General features: G+C 44.3%; 1 pseudogene across 1 annotated transcript in view; it reads left to right on the plus strand.

The window, feature by feature from the left end:
* The first annotated feature begins 1983 nt into the window (after positions 1-1983).
* Positions 1984-27954, plus strand: part of LOC311146935 (fibronectin type III domain-containing protein 7-like) — a 32778-nt pseudogene continuing 6807 nt past the window's right edge. Inside the window, exons 1-11 of the transcript in view lie at positions 1984-2023; positions 11149-11421; positions 11534-11788; positions 12642-12899; positions 13648-13899; positions 14018-14272; positions 14341-14598; positions 14898-14945; positions 16517-16771; positions 17150-17405; positions 17518-17551. The product of the transcript in view is annotated as a fibronectin type III domain-containing protein 7-like (transcript). The remainder of the gene's footprint in view (positions 2024-11148; positions 11422-11533; positions 11789-12641; positions 12900-13647; positions 13900-14017; positions 14273-14340; positions 14599-14897; positions 14946-16516; positions 16772-17149; positions 17406-17517; positions 17552-27954) is intronic.

Genomic DNA, 27954 nt, shown 5'->3' on the forward strand with positions numbered 1-27954 from the left:
CCACTTATACCCTTTAAATGATTTCCGTTAGGGGCGTTTCCCCCATAATTGCTTATTTGATAATCCAATTTACTTTACATGTTTATGTTTGTTTTTCAGATATATGCAGCTCAAAACGGTAATTAAAACAACCCTTTATTAAAAAGGTTTAATGAATTTTCCCACAGAATCGTTTGTGTTATTAGCCTACACTGTTATTACACCATTATAAATGTAACCCTTTCACCAAAGGCTCAGATAAATCAACATGGAAAATATGGTGAAAAGGACATCTCAGTAAATGATAAACTTGATATGACTTAACTCGCTAGGGGAAACACAAAAAATATCATGAGGCCAGGGACATACTACAGATATAATACATTCTATGATACACATACAAATACATAAAATGCACAACAACACATACAATACAATTAGGCTGGCCTACCTAAACCCGGGTACTAACACTGTTCGTTTGCGCGTTTGTTGGAGATCAAAGGAACAAACAAAAACCCAGTTAGGCTACTCACTGTTGAGTTGACTGTAGATTCCACTCTCGCCCAGAACAGCGGACTATTAGTCCCAAACACAAAATCCCAGGCCTAGATGCCTTAATTATGAATCCACAGCAAACATGCCCTGCATGCAACCAGCAACCAAGAAACGATGTCCAGCTTCACAGAAGTCCCCAGATCGCCTCTGACCAAGCCATCCACTCCAGCTCCTGATCCGACGAAACCCAGGCTAGATCACAAAACGACTGGAGCCTCAATCCAGCACAGCGGCAGTTGAATCCAGTAAATTCAACAGACTACCCTTTTTAACTATACTTTTTACTAAGAAAAAATATTTATGCTCAAAACAAATAATATTTTCAGATATAAAAATCAAGTTTAAACTCGACAACAACAACAGTGTTCGCCTAACTCCTCACTCTGCCCCCACAAACCCAACATTTTTACAAGCTTTATGATTGGCTAATCCAGCCAGGTCACCAAATTCGCAGTAGAGAAAAATTATTAAATGGACAGTACTGTACAGTACAGAATTCAACCAACATGACTCAAATGATTTCCCTGTAGTATCTCTTTGAAATGTGGACATTAAATAAAAACACAAGTGTTTGCAATGAAAAATCAACATAGGCTCAACATCAAACTGAATTAAATCATAATGCTTCTAATACATGTGTTAACAGGATATTACACTCTACCTCTACCAAAATAGGCATGTACTCATGACAAGTAAACCAGGGTAAAAAAAAATATATGTATGTATAAACAAATGTGTCAACCCTTGTGTAACTCAAAAGGAATAAGGGATACGTGTACATAGTATTACCCAATCCACTTGAATATAGAGGAGATATATCTCACTATAGGAACAAACACCACACAAGGAACTCCAGGTGTGTCATAGGTCAGTAGAGTAGGAGCTTTCTTGATATTTGAGATCTTCTTTTCTCTGTTTCTGCTTCCTCCCTTTCTTCTGGGTCGTCTTCAACTGGGTCAGATTCCTCAATCTCATTTGTTTTATCTTAATTTGCTCCATTAGCTTCCTCAGCTTTATTTGTTTCTGCTGCTTCTTTAGCTTCATTTGTTTAATCAATGGACTCTGTTTCATGTTCCTCTCCTGATCTCGCCTCAGGTTTTCCAGTCATTAAATTCCATGTAATATCCAAGTCCAAACTGTAAGGTTCTGACATTTCTTCATTTTCTGTCTTGACAGTTTGTGTCAGGTAGATCATAACACATCCCAATGTCTTCATCTTCTGAATTGACATCTTAAAAATCTTCAGATTTCTCTGGACTCTTCACATCCTATTCAGGTCGTCTTCTCTCGAAGGGCAGCTTTCAGGCTTGTTCAGTTCCACTTTTCTTCTTTTCTTTCTTCAATTTTCTTTGCAAGGTTCTCCGACTCGGTATTGGTTCAACGTCAACCACAGATTCTAGGCACACTTGCTGTCCTAGCGGTAACAGGTGATTCCGATGAAGGATTTTGATGGGTCCATCTCCCTTCTCAGGCTTCAACCGGAACCCAGGTAAGTTTGGCATTTGACTTTCAACAACATATGGCATAGAGACCCAGCGATCTGCCAACGTGTGCTTTCCTTTCAGCCCTAGGTTCCGTATCAGGACTCTATCTCCAGGCATAAGAAGGGAATAGCAAATCTTCTGAGCATATCTTTGTTTGTTTTCTTTGTTCTGTTTGTCAGCAGTGGTCTCTGCAAGTTTGTAGGCAGCTTGCAACTCTTTCCTCATATCAGACACATGCAGGTAACTGTGCTTCACGGCCAAACATGAGAAAGTACGGAGAATTTTCCGTTGCTTAGATCTGAGTGAAATTGTACGAATGTACAAGATGTCCGATAAGCTGACTCCACTTGCCCTTTCTTTGGATCGTGTTCCAAGCATGTTCAACAACGTTCTATTAAATCTCTCAGGTTGTGGATCTCCTTGAGGATGGTACAACGTTTTTCTTGACTTCGACTCCAAGCATGCTCAACATCTCATGTACAGTATAAGGCAACTTTCAAAATGTCTTCCCTGATCACTATGCATTCTTGGGGGCAGGCCATAATGGATGAAGTCCTTCTCCCACAACACTTTTGCGACCGTGGACGCTTTCTGATCCTTCGTAGGAAAGGCTTGAGCCTATCTGGTATAGTGATCTGTAATAACCAGGTCATTTGCTGTGTTACTGGAATCTGGTTCAATGGACAGGAAATCCATGCAGACAAGATCCAAAGGTCCTTCACTATGTATACAGTGGGGAGAATAAGTATTTGATACACTGCCGATTTTGCAGGTTTTCCTACTTACAAAGCATGTAGAGGTCTGTAATTTTTATCATAGGTACACTTCAGCTGTGAGAGATGGAATCTAAAACAAAAATCCAGAAAATCACATTGCATGATTTTTAAGTAATTAATTAGCATTTTATTGCATGACATAAGTATTTGATACATCAGAAAAGCAGAACTTAATATTTGGTACAGAAACCTTTGTTTGCAATTACAGAGATCATATGTTTCCTGTAGGTCTTGACCAGGTTTGCACATACTGTAGCAGGGATTTTGGCCCACTCCTCCATACAGACCTTCTCCAGATCCTTCAGGTTTCGGGGCTGTCGCTGGGCAATACGGACTTTCAGCTCCCTCCAAAGATTTTCTATTGGGTTCAGGTCTGGAGACTGGCTAGGCCACTCCAGGACCTTGAGATGCTTCTTACGGAGCCACTCCTTAGTTGCCCTGGCTGTGTGTTTCGGGTCGTTGTCATGCTGGAATACCCAGCCACGACCCATCTTCAATGCTCTTACTGAGGGAAGGAGGTTGTTGGCCAAGATCTTGCGATACGTGGCCCCATCCATCCTCCCCTCAATACGGTGCAGTCGTCCTGTCCCCTTTGCAGAAAAGCATCCCCAAAGAATGATGTTTCCACCTCCATGTTTCACGGTTGGGATGGTGTTCTTGGGGTTGTACTCATCCTTCTTCTTCCTCCAAACATGGCGAGTGGAGTTTAGACCAAAAAGCTCTATTTTTGTCTCATCAGACCACATGACCTTCTCCCATTCCTCCTCTGGATCATCCAGATGGTCATTGGCAAACTTCAGACGGGCCTGGACATGCGCTGGCTTGAGCAGGGGGATTTTGCGTGGGCTGCAGGATTTTAATCCATGACGGCGTAATGTGTTACTAATGGTTTTCTTTGAGACTGTGGTCCCTGCTCTCTTCAGGTCATTGACCAGGTCCTGCCGTGTAGTTCTGGGCTGATCCCTCACCTTCCTCATGATCATTGATGCCCCACGAGGTGAGATCTTGCATGGAGCCCCAGACCGAAGGTGATTGACCGTCATCTTGAACTTCTTCCATTTTCTAATAATTGCGCCAACAGTTGTTGCCTTCTCACCAAGCTGCTTGCCTATTGTCCTGTAGCCCATCCCAGCCTTGTGCAGGTCTACAATTTTATCCCTGATGTCCTTTCACAGCTCTCTGGTCTTGGCCATTGTGGAGAGGTTGGAGTCTGTTTGATTGAGTGTGTGGACAGGTGTCTTTTATACAGGTAACGAGTTCAAACAGGTGCAGTTAATACAGGTAATGAGTGGAGAACAGGAGGGCTTCATAAAGAAAAACGAACAGGTCTGTGAGAGCCGGAATTCTTACTGGTTGGTAGGTGATCAAATACTTATGTCATGCAATAAAATGCATATTAATTACTTAAAAATCATACAATGTGATTTTCTGGATTTTTGTTTTAGATTCCGTCTCTCGCAGTTGAAGTGTACCTATGATACAAATTACAGACCTCTACATGCTTTGTAAGTAGGAAAACTTGAAAAATCGGCAGTGTATCAAATACTTGTTCTCCCCACTGTATGAGACAAAAGAGCAACTCTCTTGGATAGAGTCTTTCTCTGGATACAGTGAGCACAGGACTTGCAGTAGTCTTCGACATCTGCTTTCATACTTGGCCAGTTGAAACGGTCTCTTACTAATCCATAAGTCTTGTCAAATCCTAGATGACCAGAGTCATCGTGTAGTGACTTCAACACCACTTCTCTGAATATCTCTGGCAGAAGTAGCTGAGTGCGACGAAGTCTGTTTGGAGGATTGGTAATCCTGTATAGCACTCCGTATTCAATCTTTAGTTTCTCCCATTCGCTCAGCAGTAGAGAGATGTCTGGATGTCCCATCTTCATGACTCTCGTGACATCACCTTTTCCTAGAGCTGACCACACCTTACGAATGCATAGAATCTTCTTGTTGAGACGCCGACAGTTCAGATGAACTTAACCGTTCGCGGATGATGAACACTCAACGTAGTCAAGTTGCAGTATGCTTGAGGAACGGCATGCATGGAACCAGTCAATTGGTCAATCACTCTGTCTTGAGATAATCAACAAGTCGGTCTGATCACTGTAGACATCTGGCATCCACTCCAGCTCTCACGCCTGATGCAGGAATATTTCTCCAATCGGGTTTCATTTCTGGTTTCTCATGCGGACGACGGGATAAAAAGTCGTGATCAATGTTCTATTTTCCTGGCCTATACTTCAGACTAATGTCATAGGTAGACAACCCAGCAAGCCAGCGATGGCCTGTAGCATCCAGTTTTGCTGAGGTATGTCAGCTGATTGTGTCTGTTCTCACCTCGAACTTTGCTCTGTACAGGTTATCGTGCATTTTGTCAACGACACCCCACTTCAAAGCTCAAAATTCCAATTTATGAGCAGGGTTGTGGCGCTCAGACAGGGAAAGCTTCGACGGACGAATGCGACTGGACGCAGGTGTTGATCCTGGTCTTCTTGGTACAGTACTCCACCTAATCCTTCACCGCTTGCGTCAACATGTAGTGCATATGGCTGTTGAGGGTTTGCAAAAGACAGCATTGGAGCTTTAGTGAGGCTTTCCATCAGTTTCTCAAAGGCCATTTCACACTTCACATCCCACCTTGACTGAAAGGGCTCTGAGGGCTTGAAGTACACTTTGTATTTTCTTACTTTGGCTTTCTTTCTTTCTTTCTTTGCTGAGGGAAGGCAACCATGCAGGAGTTGATTCAATGGGTAACTCACTTTTGAGTAGACTTTCACGAACCGTCTGTAATATCCACAGAATCCGAGGAAAGAGCACAAAGCAGACACAGTACTGCTTAGAACTGTGATAGATCTGTAGTCACTCCATCCTGGGATACTATGTGTTCAATATACACTACATGAACAAAAGTATGTGGACACCTGCTCATCGAACATCTCATTCCAAAATCATGGCCTTTAATATGGAGTTGGTCCCCTCTTTGCTGCTATAACAGCCTCCACTCTTCTGGGAAGGCTTTCCACTAGATGTTGGAACATTGCTGCTGGGACTTGCGTCCATTCAGCCACAAGAGCATTAGTGAGGTCGGGCACTGATGTTGGGTGATTAGGCCTGGCTCGCAGTCGCCGTTCTAATTCATCTCAAAGGTGTTCGATGGGGTTGAGGTCAGGGCTCTGTGCAGGCTAGTCAAGTTCTTCCACAACGATCTCGACAAACCATTTCTGTATGGACCTCGCTTTGTTACGGGGGCATTGTCATGCTGAAACAGGAAAGGGCCTTCCCCAAACTGTTGCCACAAAGTTGGAAGCACAGAATTGTCTGGAATGTCATCGTATGCTGTAGCGTTAAGATTTCCCTTCACTGGAACTAAGGGGCCTAGCCCGAACCATGAAAAACAGCCCCAGACCATTATTCATCCTACACCAAACTTTACAGTTGGCACTATATATTCAGGCAGGTATCGTTCTCCTGGCATCTGCCAAACTCAGATTCGTCCGTCGGACTGCCAGATGGTGATGCGTGATTTATCACTCCAGAGGACAAGTTTCCACTGCTCCAGAGTCCAATGGCGGCGAGCTTCACACCACTCCAGCCGACGCTTGGCATTGTGCATGGGGATCTTAGGCTTGTGTGTGGCTACTCGGCCATGGAAACCCATTTCATAAAGCTCCTGACGTTGCTTCCAGAGGCAGTTTGGAACTCGGTAGTGAGTGTTGCAACCGAGGACAGACGATTTTTACATGCTGCGCACTTTAGCACTTGGCGGTCCCATTCTGTGAGCTTGTGTGGCCTACCACTTCGCGGCTGAGACGTTGTTGCTCCTAGACATTTCCACTTCACAATAACAGCACTTACAGTTGACCGGGGCAGCTCTAGCAGGGCAGAAATTCGACGAACTGACTTGTTGGAAAGGTGGCATTGTATGACGGTGTCACCTTGAAAGTCACTGAGCTCTTCAGTAAGGCCATTCTACTGCCAATGTTTGTCTATGGAGATTGCATGGCTGAGTGCTCGATTTGATACACATGTCAGCAACAGGTGTAGCTGAAATAGCTGAATCCACTAATTTGAAGTGGTGTCCACATACTTTTGTATATCTAATGTTGTTGACTAGCGTTCGGCAGAACTTCAGTCCTTCTTCTTTCAAGCAATCCAACACTCTGAGTAGCCTCTCTTCGTGTTCTTCCAGTGTCTTTCCGAAGACTATCAGGTCGTCTAAGTACACTAGAACTTTGAGCAGGTTCATGTCTCCAACGGTATGTTCCATAATACATTGAAAAGTTGCCAGTGCTCCAGACACACCCTGCGGCATCCTCTCAAACTGATAGAATCCCGCCGGACATATGAAAGCAGTCTGCTCTTTGTCAGCTTCACTCATCGGAATTTGATAATATCCACTTCTGAGATCCAACACACTGAACCATTTGCTTCCATTCAAACTGGTCAGGGCGTCTTCAATCCGTGGAACTTTGTATTGGTCAGGAACTGCACATCTGTTGAGTGTTCTGTAAGCCACATACATCAGTATGGTTCGGTTCCTCTTCCTCACCACCACAAACAGCGATGCATAGGGGCTTCAGCATAATTCAGGTTCTTCATATGTTTTCTCACATCTTCCACGTCAGCTGGGGCCAGCCGTCGAGACCTCTCCCTAAATGGTGTATCATCAGTGACTCTGATGGTATGGTGAGTACTCTTGGAACAACCAATATCAAACTCATGAGTTGAGAAAACGTATTTTCATTCCATCATCTTGTCAGTTAAAACCTCTTCTTCCATTTTTCAGTTACAGGTGAGGCACCAAAATTGAATGAAAGCATACGTTTTGCTTACCCCCTCAAGGGCAGCAGGAGCAGGGGCTGCATCTACAGGAAACAGGTAAGCAATGGGCATGCCACGTTTTAAGGTGATCTCCCGCGACGACACATTCCTGACTGTAACTATTATTCTTCTGGACGACACAGCCGTAGACGTCTGAATTTCAGGTCTCACAAGAAGTTCTTCTGGAAACCGGGAATCTTCTTGAAACTGGGATTCTTCAGGCCTATCCATCAGGATGGTCTGAGTACAAGGTGATCCAGGAAACATTCGGAATTCCGGTGACTCTTGATAGTCTACCAGGGAGCAATGTTACAGGTTTTGTCTGTGAGAACCATACTGTTTCTATTTTCTGGTCATCAACATCAGTTGTCTCTTTCGTCTTCTCGTAAGCCTCTTTGATGGTAGGATGAACTCGTAGTGCGCTCAGGAATTCTTCACCTCCTTTCTCTACAGAAGAAGAAAATCAGTTCATCAAAAACCGTCATGAGCCTTCTCACCACAGAAGTGTTTGTACCAACACAAGTGCCAACACAAGTGCTTCAATGGTTTCCACTACACTCTACTGATCCTGAAAACTAAAACTTCAGCGACAAATAGCCATAATAGGAGTATTGCTCTAAGCTAAGGCCCCAAATCTTCAAGTGTTCAATTTGCTTTAATGGCAGATGCGTCAAGAACTTGTTGTAAAATGACCTGTAGAGTAGAGTAATCTGAGACCCACTATCTAATAAAGCTTTAGCATAGATGCCTTCAATCTGTACAGGAACAACAATGCTAGGGCCCACTAAACCGGTAGGTAGTATGTATTTTATTTCTTGACGTTTCTTGTTGCACTTGGTGGAACGTATCTTCACCGGGACATCAGTCTACTCCTTTACTGGGTCCCTCTGTAGTTTCCCATTGACCATTTCTGGCTGATGAGATGCTTGTTGACTTTCTTCAAATTGTCTTCGCCCTCACACTCTCGTTTGAAGTGTCCATCTGTAAGGGTTGGTGTGAGGTGTGACCCAGGTGCGGTGCAGGATAGACAGTAGGCAGTAGGCAAAGATAGCAAAACAAGGAACTTTACTGATGGTCCCGAAGCCAGGATACAAAATAACGGACATTACACGAAAAAGAAAGGCAGAGCAAATAAGACTCCAAAAAATACGAAATACTAACTGAACACTTCTCACGTACCTGTCCATACGTCCCGTGATCAGACACTGATTAGTATTGCTAGGCATAGTGAAACTAGCAGAGGAAACTGAGCAAGGGAACTCAGGGAAGTGAGGGCATAAATACACAGATGAACAGGTAGTCACAGGTGACACCAATAGGATCATGATTAGTCCAGACTGTGAGTGAGGATGTGCCTAAGGTTGTCGGAGGATTACACCTAGTGGGTCGCTCCAGAACTGCGACCCCCTCCTGTAACATCCATCCTCTCCGCATTTATAGCAGAAGATACCAGGTCTGCCTTCATCCTTGGTAGGACCTTGAAATGGATTCATTCTTCTTTCTGACTTTGACAGTGAAATCTGACTTCTGAGTGGATGTGTCAGGCTTACCTGTGGTGACAGCAGTGGACCTAAGACGAGTCATCTCAGTTTTAAAGCCACTCATTCCTTTTCTCAGCAGCTCAATGTCACTGTTAGATTATGTGGTTGCAGCAGCAACTGGAGTGACAGCTGCTGACATCACAACACTTGGGAACAGTTCTGTCTTGAATCATATCTTCCTCCTCCCTTACCTCGCGAAGCAGCTCCGAGAAGGCAGGCGGCTCACACAGCTTGTAGGTCATCCGTATGCGAAGAGCAACCATGTCGTGTGACAGTGCACCTCTCGGATCCTGTTCAATGCATTTGCAATTCATCTCAGACAGTTGAATTCCTCCTTTGCGAAACACACTGTGCAGCAGTTTGTTTGATCTCAGCACATATTTCTGAACCTTCCCATCAGATCAGATGTACTCTCAGTGGTGCCGAATGCAGTTTCAAGAGCATTCATGTAATCAGTAGCAGTAGCTGTGGGATTCCCAATCTTCAAAAGCCTCACAATGTCAGCAGCAGGACTCTTGGACTTTCAACTATTCTCTGCTTCTTCACATTATCAGTACATTGCCATTCATCCAGCAGATAAGTGGTCTGTTCAGTCCAAGCATCATACTCCTCTTCTCCACTGGGAGTAGGCTTCACACCAGAAAACATGTGTAGCTTGCGGTAACCTTGCATCTTAGTAGGTATACTGTGACATTTCTTCACCAATGAGCTAATGGCACTAACCAACTCAGTGTTTAGATCAACAGCAGGGGAGGGACTTATCAGGACTTTAACATCAGCGACAGTCTTCCCTTCATTTCTCAGAAATGACAGCAGCCTAGACTGAAAATCTTCACCCTCAGCAGGAGATGCAGGTGATGCAACAATGATATGCACAGGCCAGAGACCAACCTCTCCAGGTATTCCTACAACATCTGGTTTTGGTTAACAAGTATACACAATACACCAGTATCATTCAAGGAAAACAATATAATAACATCCCGGACAGAGGCCCCAAAAATGTAACCCTCTCACCAAAGGCTTAGATAAATCAACATGGAAAATATGGTGAAAAGGAAATCGCAGTAAATTATAAACTTGGTATGACTTACCTCGCTAGGGGAAACACACAAAAAATACCAAGAGGCCAGGGACATACTACAGATAGAATGTATTATATGATACACATACAAATACATAAAATGCACAACACATACAATACAAAATGCCCTGCATGCAACCAAGAAACGATGTCCAGCTTCACAGAAGTCCCCAGATCATCTCTGACCAAGCCATCCACTCCAGCTCCTGATCCGACGAAACCTATGCTAGCTCACAAAACGACTGGAGCCTCAATCCAGCACAGCGGCAGTTGAATCCATTAAATTCAACAGACTACCCTTTTTAACTATACTTTTTAGTAAGGTAAGAATAAGTATTTCTACTCGATAACAACTATAGTGTTCCTCTCGCTCCTCACTCTCGACCGAAATCACCCGCACAGAGTCCTGTGCCCCCACAAACCCTACTCCCTGGATTGGCCCAAAATTTAACAAGCTCTATGATTGGCTAATCCAGCCAGCTCACCAAATTCGTATGCACAGGAGAGACAAATAATTAAGTGGACAGTAATAATAATATGCCATTTAGCAGACGCTTTTATCCAAAGCGACTTACAGTCATGCGTGCATACATTTTTTTTGTGTATGGGTGGTCCCGGGGATCGAACACACTACCTTGGCGTTACAAGCGCCGTGCTCTACCAGCTGAGCTACAGAGGACCACAAAGTACATTACAGAATTCAACCAACATGACTCAAATGATTTCCCTTAAGTAGATCTTTGAAATGTAGACATAAAATAAAAACACAAGTGTTTGCAACCCAAAAACAATATAGGCTTAAACTGAATTACACCATAGAGCTTCTAATACATATGTTTACAGGATATTACATAAACAAATAATAAGCCTAAAATTGATTAAGTGATTTCTGTTCTTTCCCCACTTTGCAGACATAACATTCTCTGTGTTCCAAGTGACCACAAAAAGTATTAGGGTGCGATGGAGTCGTTACTCCAACGCAGAGCTCCTACAAAATCACCGCCACGCCAAAGAACTCTCCTGAACAGTCCATCTTCGCCCAGTTCAGCGGGAACTCCGTAATGGGCTCTGTCAACGCTCTCTCCCCCAATACGGTGTACACCATGCGGGTCGAGGCCATGGACAACACGGGCAACGTCCTGAGCTGTGCAGAGTTGGAGAGGAGCTCATGTACGTTGGCTACTGTATGCGCGCCTAATGGACATGTGTGTGCGTAATAAAAAAAGAATGATGATGATTCTGAATCTGATGATGATGTGTGTATATGTGTGTGACCACTCTTCTCTAACCACCGAGGTACCAACCATCGAGCACACCTACTCCAAGCAGAGCAACAGCATTACCATGGAGTTCACTGAGGTGTTTGGGGGCTAGCGGCTACATCCTGCGGGCCAAGTCTGAGGTGGGAGACTTCTTCTCAGAGACGGTGGTGACCAGCTCCCCAGGCACGGTGCTGCAGTTGAAAGCCATACACTGACTACACCCTCAGTGTAATGTCTGTCAACAGCGGGGGACGCAGCCAGCCCTCAGCACCCGTCCAGATAAGAACAGGTAGATGGTTTAGATACACCTGTCCATACACCTGTTTGGATGCATACACCTGTTTACTAATACACCTGCTCATGTAAGTACAATTGTTCATATCAGGACAGGTAAATAGATCTCGTACATACACATGTTTAGGTACATATATAGACCCGTTCAGATATTCACCTGTCGGATACATGCACCTGTTCAGATACATATACCTGTCCTGGTTCATATACCTGTTCAGGTAGCAGAGCTGATTCAAAATCTGTTTTCCCAAACCAAGACATAACCATACACTTCTTTGAGACAAGTTCTAAAACTGTCCCAGGACCTGTGGTTAGAAGGGCAGAATGCCACATATCAGAAGTGGTCTTGAGTTTGTTACACTAATTAGAAAGGGAAAGGACAATTAGTATCTATTTCATCTGAGCCACATGGAAGAATAGATCACAGACAATGAGTCTGTCCCACAACTTTCACTCACTCTTCAAATGAAATTAAAAGTTGTTTACTTAAGATCCTAATCATGGCTGAAACACTCTGAGAGACAAAGGGCCGCTATCTCCGACCTAGAGGCATAATGGAGTGCAGTTTCACAGCTCCATTGTGATAGTGGGTGCATGTGGTGGAAACTGTGATGCGGCGGTAACTATCTCCCCATTTGAACCTCAGAATATGAAAAGTGAAACCATGAGAACTAGGTTGTCTCCTCTCCCCAAGAATTTCCACAGGAAAATACATTTTATTTGACACCTAACAAACAAAGAATGATGACTCTCTCTGTCTCTCTCTGTCTCTCACCCCTCTCTCCCTCCCTTCCTTCATCCCAACTGTCTATCAATTTATTAATCTACAGTTTCCTTACCATCCCCAGTGGTGGTGGCTCCAGAGCTCAGCTCAACCTCTCCCAGTAATGACACCATCTTGGTGACCTGGTCTCCGGTAGACCACGCCGTCCTCTACACCCTCTGCATCATCAGGGAGGGCTCCGACTCCAGCCTCAAACTCAACACCAGCAATCCCTTCATGAACTTTGATAAACTGGAGCCCGGCACCACCTACCTCTTTAAGGGCACGGCCTGGGACCTGGACGGTCGCCCCGGAGACGACCTCACTGTGTGTCAGATCACCCGTAAGCATGGCAATTGGGTGTTTGGTTAATAATATTAACTTAAAATAGCTTTTATATGACCAGGAAGTCTCTGGTAAGAGGTCGTAACCTTTGTCGAGAGAAAGACCTGGCAAGATGACAGAAAGGGAAAAGCTATTTATACTTTGTGTATAGACACAATACTGAACAATAGACACAATTTAACACATATGACAAAGCCTGGCAGAAAGAGTCACTGGGTGGGAGAGGTTTGCTATGGGGCTTGTAAACGTTTTCATCAGAGCCTATCCACCTAGTGGTAGGCCAACCTGGACTCAGGGGTAGACGTAGCATAGTAATAGTAAATCTGTCTCCCTCTATTTAGTATGATATGTTACGTTTCGTATGGTATATATTAATTTGTGCATGTCCATTTCATATGATATGTTATGAATTACAATTCATATGATATGTTACGAATTGCAATTCGTACAATATGTTACGAATTTGCAATATGTATGATATGTTATGAATTCATACTAATTTCAATGTCCCAGATTTACATTTACTACAGTATGTTATGTCTAGTCTATGAGACCAGGCTGGGTAGGCAGAGCTAATTACAACCCAGGTATTACTGTATATGTCTGCACTGTGTTTGTGATTTTCCTTGAATAGATGTATGCAAGTCTATCTCTCAGTGTGTCAATCAGTGTGCTTATGTGTATGTTCATCTACGTATATCAGTAAATGTATTTTTGTGTCTTTAAATAATCTCTCTCTGTCCCAGGTCCTCTCAGCCCTGAAGCCATCCAGGTGTTGTTGACCCAAGGCAGGTCTGTGGAGTTGTCAGTCTACTGGCAGACGGTGCGTGGTGTGGATGACTACTTGGCCAGGATCTCTACTGGTCAGAACTGCTCTGCCTCAGAGAGGTACTGTATCATCAGCCCACTGCGCTGCGGGCAGAACCACAGTGTGACTGTTACTGCCGAGAACAGTGCTGGACGCAGCGACCCCTCTGACCCTGAGGACTTCATCACATGTATGTATACACCTGGCCCTTGACCTCTGACCTCTCACCTGTGACCCCTAACCTAATCTTAGGGATAAGGTACGTGTAATGTAATCATATGCTAATCTCTCTTGTGTCTCTCCATCAGTCCCATGCACTCCGGAGCGTATCTGGGTAGAGGAACGTGAGGCAGGCAGCTGCTTGGTGGCGTGGACCAAGATGACCCTGGTGGAGCACTACATGGCCTTCATCAAGAGAGACGACGGGGCCGAGGAGCTCTGTAATACCACCGACACCACCTGTCAATTCCACTGCATGTGTGGTTACACCTACCTCACCACAGTGTTCACCTACAACCATGCTGGATCCAGTCCTCCGGGAGAAGTGTTGAACTATACTACTAGTAAGAGTTATTATACTTTCCACACACACCTTTGTCAAGTCACTCACCTCTCTTTTCTTCCTCCTCAGTCCCCTGTTGTCCAGAGGATGTTACCATAGCACTGGTGTCCACAGAAACCCTGGAGATCATGTGGTCATCAGTGCGAGGGGTGGAGCTATACGAGACGACAGCGGAGGAGTTTGATGATGTCATCCACTGTAACGACACGGCACCTGTGTGTGTTCTGTCCGACCTGCGCTGTAACACACAGTACAGTGTGGTGGTGACACCATGCAGTGAGGTACGAGGCTGCAACCGCACCTGCAAACCTCACACACATGAGACAGGTAACACAAACACATCACACACACAAGACAGATAACTCACACACACACATTCACACAAGAAACAGGCAACACACACACACACACATACATACAATGCAGGTAACAGACACATACACACTGAAAACAAGTAAAATATAGACAAATATAGCACTGGAAATGTACGTTCACTTACAGTAACATTACATAGAAAATGTCCATATATTCCATATTTTCATTTATACTGTATTTTCAAGAATCCAATCAATCCATTAATAAATTAACCAATTAACTAATCCATTAACCCCTGGTTTCCCCTTCAGCTCCCTGTTCTCCAGAGATCCTGAGTGTGTCTATATGGGCCATATACAGTGCATTCGGAAAGTATTCAGACCAATTCCCTTTTTCCACATTTAGTTACGTTACAGCCTTATTCTAAAATGGATTAGATTCAATGTTTTTCTCATCAATCTACACACAATACCTTATAATGACAAAACGAAAACAGGTTTTTAGATTTGTTTTAAAACTCAGAAATACCTTATTTAATAAGTATTCAGACCCTTTGCTATGAGACTCGAAATTGAGCTCAGGTGCATCCTGTTTGCATTGATCATCCTTGAGATGTTTCTACAACTTGATTGGAGTCCACCTGTGGTAAATTGGACATGATTTGGAAAGGCACACACCCGTCTATATAAGCTCGCACAGTGCATTTCAGAACAAAAACCAAGCCATGAGGTCGAAGGAATTGTCCGTAGAGCTCCGAGACAGGATTGTGTCAAGGCAGCAGATCTGGGGAAGGGTACCAAAATTTATTTGCAGCATTGAAGATCCCCAAGAACACAGTGGCCTCCATCATTCAAAATGGAAGAAGTTTGGAACCACCAAGACTCTTCCAAAAGCTGGCCGTGCGGCCAAACTGAGCAATCGGGGAAGAAGGGCCTTGGTCAGGGAGTTGACCAAGAACCCGATTGTCACTCTGACAGAGCTCCAGAGTTCCTCTGTGGAGATGTGAGAACCTTCCAGAAGGACAACCATCTCTACAGCATTCCACCAATCAGGCCTTTATGGTAGAGTGGCCAGACGGAAGCCACTCCTCAGTAAAAGGCACATGACAGCCCGCTTGGAGTTTGCCAAAAGGCACCTAAAGACTCTCAGACCATGAGAAACAAGATTCTCTGGTCTGATGAAACCAAGATTGAACTCTTTGGCCTGAATGCCAAGCGTCACGTCTGGAGGAAACCTGGCACCATCCCTACCGTGAAGCATGGTGGTGGCAGCATCATGCTGTGGGGATGTTTTCAGCAGCAGGGACTGCGAGACTAGTCAGGATTGAGGGAAAGATGAACGGAGCAAAATACAGAGAGATCATTGATGAAAACCTGCTCCAGAGCGCTCAGAACCTCCAACTGGGGCAAAGGTTCATCTTCCGAGTGGCTTCGGGACAAGTCTCTGAATGTCCTTGAGTGGCCAAGCCAGAACCCGGACTTGAACCCGATCGAACATCTCTGGAGAGACCTGAAAATAGCTGTGCAGCGACACTCCCCATCCAACCTGACAGATCTTGAGAGGATCTGCAGAGAAGAATGGGAGAAACTCCCCAGATACAGGTGTGCCAAGCTTGAAGCATCATACCCAAGAAGACTCGAGGCTGTAATCGCTGCCAAGGGTGCTTCAACAAAGTACTGAGTGCTGAGTAAACGGTCTGAATACTGAAAAAAAAGAGTAAAATGTCTTTATGCGTTATTGTGTGTAGATTGATGAGGGGAAAAAACAATTTAATTCATTTTAGAATAAGGCTGTAACGTAACAAAATGTGGAAAAAGTCAAGGGGTCTGAATACTTTCTGAATGCACCATTTGGAAAACATGGGCTGTGTCTCAAATGGCACCATATTCCCTATGCAGTGCACTAGTTTTACGTTCTGGTCCCTTCCCAGGTCCCTGCTGTCCCTCCACCCTGACAGTAGACCAGGTGACCCAAGCCATGACCAACATCACCTGGTCCCATGCTAGATGGGCAAGCTTCTACATCACTGCGCTGATGTCATCGCGGGGACACGCCAAATGCCACACCATGGACACGCACTGCTTGATGGGATGCATCACCTGCGGGACCAACTACAGCGTGAGCCTGGAGGCAATCAGCAGGACAGGCCACATGTCAGAGTGCAGCTATCATGGGTTCTCATCCAGTGGGTACACATAGGCTACACATTCACACACAGTTACTCAAAGGTTGATACTGCCACACACAGACACACACATACACAGTTCAGAGCACACATGACCATCAAGGCCGTACAGTTCTCCTTCAAGTCTCTCTCTCTCTCTCTCTCTCTCTCTCTCTCTCTCTCTCTCTCTCTCTCTCTCTCTCTCTCTCTCTCTCTCTCTCTCTCTCTCTCTCTCTCTCTCTCTCTCTCTCTCTCTCTCTCTCTCTCTCTCTCTCTCTCTCTCTCTCTCTCTCTCTCTCTCTCTCTCTCTCTCTCTCTCTCTCTCTCTCTCTCTCTCTCTCTCTCTCTCTCTCTCTCTCTCTCTCTCTCTCTCTCTCTCTCTCTCTCTCTCTCTCTCTGGTGCCTGTTGTCCGTTGAGCATGAAGCTCTACCGGATGGCCAACAGCTCTCTGAGGGTATACTGGCGCTCCTCGGGCCCCCAGAACCACACAGTGGACCTGATTGGGACGGGCACCAACCACACCTGTGTTCCCTCACCCCTCAGCAGCTCCTGTGACGTGTCGGAGGTCATGTGTGGGGACGTCTACACTGTGGTGGTGGCACCTGTCAATCAGGATGGGACCAAAGTCACTTTCTGTCCCCAATGTAGGAATGGGTAAGTGTCCGCTAGCAAACTTCACTAGGCAACTCAGCTAACATACTTTACTGCTTTTGTATCTCCTACCCAATATGTTAAACACCATTATTTATCTTTCTCTTCTTTCTAGTGATATATCGGGGAAAGAGAAGTGTCGATTAGAGGTGAGTTACAGTTTTTTTATAAACTGGGTGGTTCGAGCCCTGAATGCTGATTGGCTGACAGCCGTGGTATACCACGGGTATGACAAAACATGTATTTTTACTGCTCTAATTACGTTGGTTAGCAGTTTATAATCGCAATAAGGCACCTCGTGGGTTTGTGATATATGGCGATTATACCATGGCTAAGGGCTGTGTCCAGGCACTCCGCATTGCGTCGTGCAAAAGAACAGCCCTTAGCCGTGGTATATTGGCCATATATCACAAACCCACGAGGTGCCTTATTACCACACGTCATAAAGAGTATCGCGTAACAACTTCATAAGCATCCATAAATAACAGCGGCCTATATGAGGTCGTCAACAACAATAAGACTTCTTTGCGTAGAATGGTGAATGTCCAAGTGGAACAAAATACTGAGACAACGGGTGAGACAGGCATTCTTAGAAGAGGTGAGACAGGTACTGTACTTTTGGGACAGACAGCTGAATTACACGTTTAATGTAGGGAATCCTCTGATGTATATCTGTCCATAACTCATGGAGACAAGAAAAAAGGAAAGGAGCAACATGTTAGAGATCTTTGAGAGAGATGTCAGAGAGGTGTAGCTGAAAACGCTAAGATAACACAGTCAGGGGCGTTTAACCTGGATGGAAAACGTGTTGGAAACGTGAGGCGTCTCATGTCAGAAATGGGATGGGCTGATACAGTAGTTTTGTCTCCAATGTGTCACATAAACTTCAAAGTACTGCAGAGCTAACAACAAAGCTAGAGCTTCTTGTTCAATGGTGGAATAGTTTGTCTGACATTTGTTAAATTTCCGTGAAAAATAACAGACAGGATGGTCCACTCCACTCTGGTCTTGCTGCAGTAGAACAGCACCAGCACCTCTGGCACTTGCATCTACCTCCAGTTTAAACGGCCGTTCAAAATCTGGCGCAGCAAGAACAGGAGTACTACACAAGAGTGCTTTAGCAGTGTTGAAAGCAGTACAACAATCTTCAGACCATACAAATTTTCTCGCCGGACTGAGCAAATCCGTTAATGGAGCAACTACCGCAGAGAAATTTTTACAGAAACTACGGTAGTAGCCAACCATCCCTAAAAAACGGCGTAGCTCTCTTCTGGTGGTAGGTGCGGGAAATGCGTTTATAGCTGAGACCTTGGCATCTACAGGGCGCACCTGACCATGGCCGACCTGTTTACCAAGATAAGTAACAGTGGCCTTCCCAAACTCGCACTTTGCTAAGTTCAGGGTTAGAGAAGCGGTTGCTAGACGTTCACACACTACCCTTAGAGTTTTAACATGATCAGACCACTCAGTTGAATAAATTACCAGATAATCAAGGTAAGCACTACAATTAGGAACTCCAGCCAATACTGTGTTAACCAGGCGTTGGAAAGTGGCTGGTGCGTTCCGCATCCCAAATGCCATAACAGCATATTGTAGGAAGTGATCTGGGGTCACAAAGGCAGAGATGTCGGAGGCACGTGGGGTTAACGGCACCTGCCAGTAACCTTTTAGAAGATCTAGTTTGGTTACATAAGTAGCAGCACCAACAGTATCAATACAGTCATCCAGTCTGGGTAACGGGAACGAGTCGGGCACTGTGACAGCATTGACCTTCCGATAGTCCGTACATAATCTGGATGTCCCATCAGGTTTAGGAACCAGAATGCACGGAGAACTCCAAGGACTTGAACTTGGCATAGCCAGGTTATTCTCCAGCAAATAACCGACCTCACTCCTCATTATCTTTCTCTTAGCGACGTTGACACGATAAGGATGTTGCTTGATAGGTGCAGCGTTTCCAACATTAATGTCATGTTCTAACACATTAGTACATGTAGGAACATCATTAAAAAGACATGGAAAGCTGTGTAATAGTCTCACAATATAATCTGACTGTCTGTCCGTTAAATGAATCAGGCTTGACGGGAGAGACAGCAGCATCTCTGAATTGGGCAATCTAGCACACTGCTGCTGAGTATTGCGCAACTCCAAACCATTGCGCAATCTCCGTCCACATCATTAACATGACCTCCCACTACAGCCGTAGCAGCAATAGAGACAGCCGACTCGGCCAGTTTCTCTGGACTGTCTACCTGAGTGACGGGTCTGGTGTGGTATGTCTTCAACATGTTAACGTGGCACACACGAGATTGGCGTTTTCTATCAGGAGTCTGTATCACGTAGTCAGTTTCAGTTAGTTTCTTTTCAATGACATAAGGACCAGAGAAACGTGCTGACAATGACGCTCCTGGCACAGGCAACAATACAAGAACTCGGTCACCTGGCTGCAGTGAACGAGAAACAGCCTGTGTGTCATAGTGTCGTTTCATCCGTTTCTGTGAGGAAGACAGCGCTTCCTTTGCTAGAGCACAGGCAGCATGTAGGCGCTCACGAAAGCGACTAACGTAGTCCAACACATTTTCTTTCACACACAACTCTTGTGACAAAAACTGATCCTTAAGGACTTTCATAGGTCCTCTCATGGTGTGTCCAAACACCAGTTCAGCTGGGCTGAACCCTAGGGATTCCTGTACTGTCTCACGGACAGCAAACAACACTAGAGGAACTCCCTCCTCCCAATCTTTCTCAGATTCCAAGCAATATTTACGGAGCATAGACTTCAGGGTCTGATGCCAACGTTCAAGCGCACCCTGAGACTCTGGGTGATATGCGCTTGACACACGGTGTGTAACTGACAAGGATTTTAACACTTGTTTGAAAAGTTTAGAAAGGAAATTCGTACCCTGATCAGTTTGTATCACCTTAGGTAATCCAAAAGTTGAGAAGAATTTGATCAACGCTTTACTCACCACCGGAGCAGTAATCCTTCGCAGAGGAATGGCCTCTGGGTACCTGGTGGCCACACACATAATTGTTAACATAAACTGGTTACCAGATTTTGTTTTTGGTAATGGTCCAACACAATCAACCATCACATGTTCGAAGGGTTCACCTATGGCCGGTATGGGACAAAGAGGCGCGGGGGAAATAACCTGGTTCGGTTTCCCAACTACTTGACAGGTGTGGCAAGTCCGACAGAACCGAGCCACATCTTGTTTTAAGCCAGGCCAAAAGAAATGTCGCAAAACACGATCATAAGTCTTGGTGACTCCCAGATGTCCGGACCACTGGTGATCATGAGCGAGGGATAAAACATTTTGTCGAAAGGCTGTAGGAATCACTATTTGGTAAACAGCATTCCAATCTTCGCCAGCGTCAACATGGGATGTCCATTTACGCATGAGGAGATTACCATCAATGAAGTATGCCAGGTTTTTCTTCTTTAGCTCCTCCTCTGAGACAACACTAGAAAAACATTTAGCCAGGCTAATGTCAACCTGTTGGTTAGCGATCAGCTGCTCACGAGTAACTGGTAACTGTATGGCCTCAGCAACAAGTTCCACATCCTTCTTCCTTTCTCTGGGCTGTTGGTCAGACTGCACCAGCTTACCAGAGGTAGCACCCGAACTATCCTCTGGGTCACACTCTCTGAATAGAATCGTGTTCGACAAATCTATCACTTCACCCACTTGTCGTGCTTGAGCACGTGTGACAGCACAAGCGGGGAACACATCTGGATAACCCTGTGCCAGCTCCTCGGAGAGAGACTGGTCACTTTTATCCAATACCTCCAATATGGGTATCACCTTTCCTCCGGCAATATCGTTGCCCATTATAAATGTCACACCTTTTACTGGCAACATAGGACGTACGCCCACTCTGAACAATCCACTGACTAACTCAGAGTGTACGTTCACAAAGTGCAATGGCACTGGGACAAATCCCATTTCAATTCCTTGTACTAACACATTGGAACCACAATATGTATTATTAGACAAGGGCAACACATCAGATAGTATGAACGACTGCGCCGCACCAGTATCTCTGAGGATTCTAACTGGACGCTGAGACGCTTCGTCATCTGATATAGAAACAAACCCCTCAAAAATGAACGGTTCATAACTGTGATCTGGGACAGGGACTTTCAAACCACATTCACTATGAGGCCTCTGTCTTGATTCCGGCCTTACAACCGTACGAATCAGCCCAACACCCGTTGGCGGCCTGGCGTGCTGAGGCATCCCCGGTTTGCGTTTTAGCAGAAAGCAATCATTAACCATATGTCCCACCTTATGACAATAGAAACAGTGACGCACATCTTTTGGGCGTGCTGGATGTACTGCTGGTCGACTAGGATTAAAAGTTAGCAACTCCGCAGCCCTGCTCTCCGTACGAGCCGAAAACACGCTCTTATGCGTCAACACAAACTCGTCTGCCAATACAGACGCTTCCGACAGTGAGGATACTTTCTGTTCGTTCAGATAAACTACAATGCGTTCCGGTAAACAACTCTTCTAACAAGATTAACTCCCGTAGAGAGTTAAAATCAGTTACCTTACTAGCACTGTGCCATTTGTCAAACAGATTTCCTTTGTCTCTAGCAAACTCCACATAAGTCTGAGTAGGAGACTTTTTATGAGACCTAAATCTCTGTCGATATGCCTCAGGAACAAGCTCATAGGCACGAAGAACAGTAGCTTTGACCACTTCATAATTCAAACTGTCTTCAAGAGGTAGCGCTGCCAGAACCTCTTGGGCTTTACCTGTTAGTTTACACTGAAGTAATAGGAACCATACCTCTTCGGGCCATTTCAATGCTACCGCTATACGTTCAAACACACTGAAATAGGAATCAACCTCTGACTCCCTGAACACAGGTACCAAGGTGATCTGCCTACTAATATCAAACGTAGCAGATGACACAGCTGGTGAGGATGGCTCACTAGCAGGCATAGTATTAGCAGAGACTAACCTCGCTGTTTCTGCCTCTAGTTCCATTTTACGCACCTCCAGTTCCATCTTACGCATCTCCAGTTCCATCTTACGCGTCTCCAGTTCTGCCTCTAGCTTACGCGTCTCCTGTTCTGCCTCTAGCTTACGCGTCTCCTGTTCTGCCTCTAGCTTACGCGTCTCCTGTTCTGCCTCTAGCTCCATTTTACGCATCTCCAGCTTGTCTTGCCTGATTTGTGCCCGCTCTTCCGCCTCCATTTGGAGCCGTGTCGAGCGGACATCCATCCTGGCATCACTGTCAGTCAGTGGGGAGAGTGGGTCATAACGGGGCAATGTGGCTGGAGCCTTAGTCTCGTCCTCAGACACTGATGGGCTTACAGGCGTAGCAACCACATCCCCTACAGGAGCAGCAGACTCAGGCGGCGGTAACTCAAGCACTCGCTCGTTTAACAATATCGCTAGCACTACTTCCCTAACTTCTGCTTTCACTAAACCCCTCGGTATGGGTAAAGAAAAGTGGTCAGCCAAAGCCTGTAGATCCACTCTACGGCAATTCTCAAAAACCCCCCACGTAGGGTTTTCCAAAAATGCCTCTAACTCAAAAGTAGCCATCCTACTAGCAACACGAGCCGTCGACTACTAAACACAAAAAAAAACAGGTAGTACCGCTGCCAAGCTCAACACTGAACCAGACACTTACTAATTTGCATGAGTAACATGGGATAGATCCCAGACGAGCCCCCACTTTATGTTACGAACCCCGTGGCTCTAAACGTCTAGGGTGGATGGACATGAGACCCGTAACATAAATTATGCAAATTAGGAGTGTGGCATGGAGCAGTGAGAACAAATGTGACACAACAACCATGAACTACCGTCAAACACAAATGGTTTATTTCAGAACACACGGTAAGGGTTTGGGAAAAAGGGCTGAGCAGGACCCAAGAAATGAAACAATAGTGTAAAACCCCCTAAACTGATCTAGCCTGCCTGAAGAACCGCTAGGCTACTGCTAGTCATACAAAAGTACAGTGGGTGGTCCGCTCAGGTCTAACTAGTGTTTTTAGACAGATTTCTTCCTACGGGTAATGTACGCCCAAGGGCAACTAGCTTAAACTCCCCTTTTCCCAGAAACACACAAAGCTACCAAACAGGGTAATCAGCAATTAAGTAGTACACAATACACAGGACACCACAGTATCCGCACTCACATAACAAAACAGTAGTCTAACAGAATTTACCAATCATAATAAACAGCAACTTAGTGAGTAACCAAAAACAGGACACCACCGTGTCCATACTCACAAACGGAAATATTCTCTCTCTCTCTCAACAAACACAAGACTGGTTTTTATACAATGGGCTGTGTGATTGAACAAACGAGTAACAGGTGGTGCAATGCACAGGAATGTTCACTGATTGGTCCAATCAGCAGACACCTCAACGACCACCAATCAGGAACATACAGGACACCTGTGATTAGGGCAGAAGGAGAGAAACACACAAAAACACAGGATACCTGTATCCGTAACAGGTGAGTTACAGTTTTTTTATAAACTGGGTGGTTCGAGCCCTGAATGCTGATTGGCTGACAGCCGTGGTATACCACGGGTATGACAAAACATGTATTTTTACTGCTCTAATTACGTTGGTTAGCAGTTTATAATCGCAATAAGGCACCTCGTGGGTTTGTGATATATGGCGATTATACCATGGCTAAGGGCTGTGTCCAGGCACTCCGCATTGCGTCGTGCAAAAGAACAGCCCTTAGCCGTGGTATATTGGCCATATACCACATCTCCTCGGGCCTTATTGCTTAAGTATAACAAAATCCTCAACATGACTGTAAAAAAACAAAAAAACATCAACTGAACATACTTTATACATTGTCGATCTACTATATCTATTTATGAAAGAACCAGACGAAAGGTGCTTACACAAGACCTGTCCTTTGTGTTACCACACGTCATAAAGAGTATCGCGTAACAACTTCATAAGCATCCATAAATAACAGCGGCCTATATGAGGTCGTCAACAACAATAAGACTTCTTTGCGTAGAATGGTGAATGTCCAAGTGGAACAAAATACTGAGACAACGGGTGAGACAGGCATTCTTAGAAGAGGTGAGACAGGTACTGTACTTTTGGGACAGACAGCTGAATTACACGTTTAATGTAGGGAATCCTCTGATGTATATCTGTCCATAACTCATGGAGACAAGAAAAAAGGAAAGGAGCAACATGTTAGAGATCTTTGAGAGAGATGTCAGAGAGGTGTAGCTGAAAACGCTAAGATAACACAGTCAGGGGCGTTTAACCTGGATGGAAAACGTGTTGGAAACGTGAGGCGTCTCATGTCAGAAATGGGATGGGCTGATACAGTAGTTTTGTCTCCAATGTGTCATATTTGATTTGGCTCCTTTCGTCAATGTATGAAATTGATCAGATACATAGGTATTCAGGAAAGAGTGTTTCGCTTTTGATTATACATCAACAGGTCAAAGATATTTTCGTTGGTGCTCAATAATAACTGTAATAAAGCAATTAATCAATAAATCAGTCAGTCCGATTTTACACAATTGTTTTAACAGTAACCTGGTCCCTAAACTTTCAAAAGAGCCAGCTGAGGTGACAATGGTAATGAAAAACCAGAGTGACTGACAGTCAGAACAGACAAGAGGCTGGAACAACAGCAGCATATACAGTGGGGGGAAAAAGTATTTAGTCAGCCACCAATTGTGCAAGTTCTCCCACTTGAAAAGATGAGAGAGGCCTGTAATTTTCATCATAGGTACACGTCAACTATGACAGACAAAATGAGAATTTTTTTTCCAGAAAATCACATTGTAGGATTTTTAATGAATTTATTTGCAAATTATGGTGGAAAATAATTATTTGGTCAATAACAAAAGTTTCTCAATACTTTGTTATATACCCTTTGTTGGCAATGACACAGGTCAAACGTTTTCTGTAAGTCTTCACAAGGTTTTCACACACTGTTGCTGGTATTTTGGCCCATTCCTCCATGCAGATCTCCTCTAGAGCAGTGATGTTTTGGGGCTGTCGCTGGGCAACACGGACTTTCAACTCCCTCCAAAGATTTTCTATGGGGTTGAGATCTGGAGACTGGCTAGGCCACTCCAGGACCTTGAAATGCTTCTTACGAAGCCACTCCTTCGTTGCCCGGGCGGTGTGTTTGGGATCATTGTCATGCTGAAAGACCCAGCCACGTTTCATCTTCAATGCCCTTGCTGATGGAATGAGATTTTCACTCAAAATCTCACGATACATGGCCCCATTCATTCTTTCCTTTACACGGATCAGTCGTCCTGGTCCCTTTGCAGAAAAACAGCCCCAAAGCATGATGTTTCCACCCCCATGCTTCACAGTAGGTATGGTGTTCTTTGGATGCAACTCAGCATTCTTTGTCCTCCAAACACGACGAGTTGAGTTTTTACCAAAAAGTTATATTTTGGTTTCATCTGACCATATGACATTCTCCCAATCCTCTTCTGGATCATCCAAATGCACTCTAGCAAACTTCAGACGGGCCTGGACATGTACTGGCTTAAGCAGGGGGACACGTCTGGCACTGCAGGATTTGAGTCCCTGGCGGCGTAGTGTGTTACTGATGGTAGGCTTTGTTACTTTGGTCCCAGCTCTCTGCAGGTCATTCACTAGGTCCCCCCGTGTGGTTCTGGGATTTTTGCTCACCGTTCTTGTGATCATTTTGACCCCACGGGGTGAGATCTTGCGTGGAGCCCCAGATCGAGGGAGATTATCAGTGGTCTTGTATGTCTTCCATTTCCTAATAATTGCTCCCACAATTGATTTCTTCAAACCAAGCTGCTTACCTATTGCAGATTCAGTCTTCCCAGCCTGGTGCAGGTCTACAATTTTGTTTCTGGTGTCCTTTGACAGCTCTTTGGTCTTGGCCATAGTGGAGTTTGGAGTGTGACTGTTTGAGGTTGTGGACAGGTGCCTTTTATACTGATAACAAGTTCAAACAGGTGCCATTAATACAGGTAACGAGTGGAGGACAGAGGAGCCTCTTAAAGAAGAAGTTACAGGTCTGTGAGAGCCAGAAATCTTGCTTGTTTGTAGGTGACCAAATACTTATTTTCCACCATCATTTGCAAATAAATTCATAAAAAATCCTACAATTCAATTTGTCTGTCATAGTTGACGTGTACCTATGATGAAAATGACAGGCCTCTCTCATCTTTTTAAGTGGGAGAACTTGCACAATTGGTGGCTGACTAAATACTTTTTTCCCCCACTGTAGATAGCTAACACATAGACACCAACTCTTCTGTTATTGACCTGTTAGTCTGCTCTCTGTCTTGTATTGCAGATAATCCCCTGGATTGACAGGAAACATCATCCACTTCTATCAACGTCTGTCATTTCATATTTTTTTTTTGGGGAGGAGAGTGACAAAATAGTCTCTCAAACACTCACTTTTCATATCTTATGGGGAGATGCCTTGCGTGTTATTAAATTACATTTGAATGGATTCTTGCATTCTCTGGCATTGTGTTGCCCCTTTGTACATTGAAATGTTCCGTCTTTTTTGTCTTTTTTCCGTCTTCAAGTCTGTCAAGAAATCAGCTGAAATGTTATTATTTTTATTCAGTAGTACCTCTCCTTTAATTCTAACTTCATCTAATGTCTATGCTGTTTTGGACCAACGTGTCCTAATGACAAACCACCATTACATGTCAAATGTAAAATTATTATTATTATTATTATTATTATTATTATTATTATTATTATTATTATTATTATTATTATTATTATTATTATTATTATTATTATTATTATTATTATTATTATTATTATTATTATTATTATTATTATTATAAGGTGCATTAACCTCCCGAGTGGCGCAGTGGTCTAAAGCACTGCATCGCAGTGCTAGCTGTGTCACTAGAGATCCTGGTTCGAATCCAGGCTCTGTTGTAGCCGGCCGCGACCGGGAGACCCATGGGGCGACGCACAATTGGCCCAGCGTCGTCCAGGGTATGGGAGGGAATGGCCGGCAGGGATGTAGCTCAGTTGGTAGAGCATGGCGTTTGCAACGTCAGGGTTGTGGGTTTGATTCCCACGGGGGGCCAGTATATAAAAATAATGTATGTACTCACTAACTGTAAGTCGCTCTGGATAAGAGCGTCTGCTAAATTACTTAAATGTAAATTATCTTCAGTTTATACATCAGTAAGACTTGATACAGTTTGATATGATTGTAAAGAGACATACAGGCTTGTGAATTATACATTCTAATCTCTACAATCAAAATGATTTTTTTTTTATACATTCTTTTATAAAACAATTTAACTATCAGACTGAAACTGTGATTTTGAATAACATTTACACTGCTGCTACTGTATAAAAAAAAGTGAAATCCTTACAATGTATGTCCTTTTCTGAATGAAATTGGACGTGAAATCCATGAAGTGTGAAGCAAGAGAAGCAAGAGAAACTGTGTGCCCCATATTTTTTTCTGTGAAATGTAGCCTACATGTTGTGTTTTTTTAAAATGTCAATTAAATAACATAAGTATCCCTAAGAAGGAAGCCTCCATAAGGTTGTTAAGTATGTC

Source organism: Coregonus lavaretus, assembly GCF_964263955.1.
Source record: "Coregonus lavaretus genome assembly, chromosome: 19".
Classification (NCBI taxonomy): Eukaryota; Metazoa; Chordata; class Actinopteri; order Salmoniformes; family Salmonidae; genus Coregonus; species Coregonus lavaretus.